Raw genomic sequence first — 3804 nt, 5'->3', positions numbered from 1 at the left:
ACATCCCAGGTATTCTCAAACTGCCAATATCCCAGGTATTCTCAAACTGCCAATATCCCAGGTTTTCTCAAACTGCCAACATCCCAGGTATTCTCAAACTGCCAACCTCCCATGTATTTTCAAACTGCCCACATCCCACCCAGGTATTCTAGTCTCATGTCCATGAGTAGCCTGGTTGGTGCTGTCTTGCCAACTCCTATGGCCATTGTCACACTCACTAAGACAGCACAGACAGTTCTGACCCCAGGCTAGTCCAAGAGGATTCATAGACCTTGTTTAACCAAACTAAATGGCACAGATCTGGCCCCAGGCTAGTCCAGGAGGATTCATTGACCTTGTTTAACCAAACTAAATAACCAACATCCCAGGTAAGCTATTCTCATGTTCAGGAAGTTCTTGGTACAAAGACATGTAGCACCTTTTCACACTATTGTCCCAAMCTGAACCATAGGCAAACTGTGCTGTCTTTGATATTTTATTTTATTATTGTCCTTTCCAGTACTGTTCCAGGAACCATGGTGGATGCCAGTGCATTACAGCTCAGCTTGGCACGGTTTGGCTCAGCTTAGTAAGAAAGGGTTATAATACTCGTGGTGAGATACACTCGGCTGTCTCTGTTTATTTTTTGCTGACATCATCTGTGTCCCAGACGGGTTCCCTATTCAGTGTCCTACTTTTGATCAGAGCCCCATGGACCACAATCTAGGGGTGAACGTAGGCTAGTGGTTAGGATCCATTGGTCAACATTTATTCCTTCCCACCTGACTGTTACAGTAACATTCTCCTGCTGTAGAGCTCCCTGGTGAGTCCCTGGGGAGTGGACTAGCCTGCCATCTCAAGGTCACTCTCACACAGACCCTCTCCACATCACATGGCTGGAAGTCCTCTATCAATCTCCATCTCTGTAGATCTCTCATTCATCATGAAACCACATATCCATCATTAGGCTAGAAAGGGAAATAGAGATTATGGACAGTAGAGAAATATCTCTCTTACTCACCCGTGCATATTTAGAAGAGTAGGGGTCTTCAAACAGAGCCCACATGCGTTTCTGCCAACGACCCCACAGGCCCCTTGCCTTTACGTCGGTAGAATACCCCTGCGCCAACCTCCTCGTCATCTCATCTGCCTCATCACCAACCCCATCCCCCGGGTCGGTCGCGAACTCCGGGTCCTGATCTTCATTACTGGTTAAGTCGAGCAGGGCACCCCCGCCGAAACTATCAAGCGCTTCCTCCGCCTCCCGGTGCTGGCTATAGGTCATCCAGCAGCAAGGCTCCACGTCCGTCTCATCGATGCCCCAGAATGCCAATTCCTCCTCGTAAAGAGGTCCGCAGACATCGGCAGGGCAGTGCAGTTTACCAGTTCGGTAATAGTTAAGGATATGGGCGAAAACGGCAGGGTGGCGGTCGAAAAAGAATTCCTCATGTTTGTCGTCCCAGTCGAAGTGACTAGGCGCGTCGGGTTCGGCCAGACAGGATAAACGGGTGCCGGGCAGGGTACGTAGGGTACCGCGGTATGTCTGGTGCTTGGTCCCTCCCACGTTTATCACAATGCGATCCTTTTCGTCGCTCAAGCCCATTGCGCCCCTTAAGCATGTCTCCAATAAGTTCCCAGCATCACAACGGCAACTCTATGAGCACCGCACGCCACAGTGGGAGGGGGGGAAAACGCATGCAAGTGCAACACATGCACAACCAGGGTTACCAGGGGAGGAAGAGGGAAGAGTTACGTCTAGGCTGCTGCTGGTTGCAAGCTATATATCCTAAATAGTGCAGGCCTATAGGACTAATCAGCACATATTCCCACTGATGATGCCGGATGCCCCAATGTTTCCACAGCCTGTCGTAGAAATCAACCACCAGACCTACCAGAGGGAAAACATTTAAATCCTAAAATGATAGCCAGTGTAGCCAATGGCATGCAATTAAAAATGGATGGTGGTGGTTTAAATCCACAACAATGGATGGTGGTTTAAATCCACAACAATGGATGGTGGTTTAAATCCAAAAGGTGAAGAAGATAAAAATGGGTGTTGTTCATTCTTTCTAATCCGAATCCAACACAAAGACTCTCTTTAGTTAATGATATTCATAGACTGCAAGGTGAATGCGGGTGTGTGACTGCTTGCCGTGGTGCTGAAAGGACAGCACCAGTCCCTCCCTCTCTCTCTCTCGGAGACACTCTGCTTGCTATTTAGAATGCTATTCGTCCTCTCGTGTATCTACTGTCGCTCACCTTCGACCCGAAAACGACACATTCAAATCAAGTTTTCCCTTGAACGAAACAGTTGGACAGCAACCGGTAGCTTTAGCCTACTAGGACTAGATCAGGCGCCGCGCATTTTCCCGCGCAAGATGTCTGTGACTGTGTTTATCTTCAGCGGGGTAAATTGTTGTTTTCACGTATGCATTTTTTGGCGGATCAATGCCTGTGATTCCCTCGTGTTCGAGACTGCAGGAGAGCGAGTAGTCCACTGTGACACCACATGAAGTATGAACACGGAAGGACAGGAGGCAGGAAGGTAACGCGCACGTCCTCTGTTCTCCGTGTTCTCTGACTGAGCAATGCTCGCGGTGATGATTCTCTTGAGAATACTCAGAATTGACTCGAAGAAGAGACGCGGTTGTTCTGGAAACACCGTGGAAGAAGAAGAAGAAGAAGAGGAGGAAGGAGAATACGAGTGGAGAATGATATGGAGCATGCCCAGTCAGAACCATTGTTTGCTGAACCTGTCTTCTGAGTTCATGCGTTCACTGATTGTTTGCCTCCATGCAGCCAGGCACCGCCACCCGTTCCCCCTCCCTTTCCCTTTCACTTCCTCCATGTCTTTGTACAGGACATATAGCCTCAGTATTTTGGACCGTATGCAGTTAGACAGCSTGACATAGTCAATCGGTTTATGAGGGTATGACCCTGAAACCATTTGGCTAAACGCAAAATCSATGCTATATTAAAAACTTAAATGAATTCATCCATTTGAAAATTAATAGAGAGATACAGTATCATCCGTATTATATTATCACTGGATGTATGGAAATGTGTGGCCCCTCTTTATACAAAGTGATTTCCTATGAACAAAGACACAGAAGGCCAGTGATGCCCCAACAGCCTCTACATTCAGTTCCCCCTCTCTCTCGTCACCATATGGTAGGAGTCATGAAGGTGTTGTTATAGGCACTGCCGACAGAGGGCGGTGTTGCCCATGTCGTTCCCTGCATGTGCCTCTGTCCTCTTTGTGTCTCTGCAATGATCCATTACGATGACATTGCACTGGCTGCATCCCAAATGGAACCCTTTTCCCTATTTAGTGGAACCCTATTCGCTGTTGAATAGAACCCTATTCCCTATTTAATAGAACCCTATTCGCTATTGAATAGAACCCTATTCGCTATTGAATAGAACCCTATTCCCTATTTAGTGTAACCCTATTCCCTATTTAATAGAACCCTATTCGCTGTTGAATAGAACCCTATTCCCTATTTAATAGAACCCTATTCCTTATTTAATAGAACCCTATTCACTGTTGAATAGAACCCTATTCCCTATTTAGTGTAACCCTATTCCCTATTTAATAGAACCCTATTCCCTATTTAGTGTGTCCAATAAGAGAAGAGGGTCCATAAATAGAGAGGTAGTAGGGCAAGGAGGACACATTAAGGGAGGACCGATAGTTTTGCCGATAATATAGAACCTGGAGATATAGTTGGAGTGGAGAGAAAAGTCCCTACGCTCTGGTTGATATACGCAAGAAGACGAGGAGAGGTTCCGCCAAAATACGGTGGAATGGAAAGGGTAGTGGTT

General features: G+C 47.0%; 1 pseudogene; it reads right to left on the bottom strand.

Moving 5' to 3' along the window:
* Positions 1-2788, bottom strand: part of LOC112075353 (uncharacterized) — a 53101-nt pseudogene extending 50313 nt beyond the window's left edge.
* Positions 2789-3804: the final 1016 nt, after the last annotated feature.

This window comes from Salvelinus sp. IW2-2015, unplaced genomic scaffold, assembly GCF_002910315.2.
Source record: "Salvelinus sp. IW2-2015 unplaced genomic scaffold, ASM291031v2 Un_scaffold3102, whole genome shotgun sequence".
Taxonomy (NCBI): domain Eukaryota; kingdom Metazoa; phylum Chordata; class Actinopteri; order Salmoniformes; family Salmonidae; genus Salvelinus; species Salvelinus sp. IW2-2015.
The sequence above is the reverse complement of the archived record's forward strand: the minus strand, read 5'-3'. Positions and strand labels throughout refer to the sequence as shown.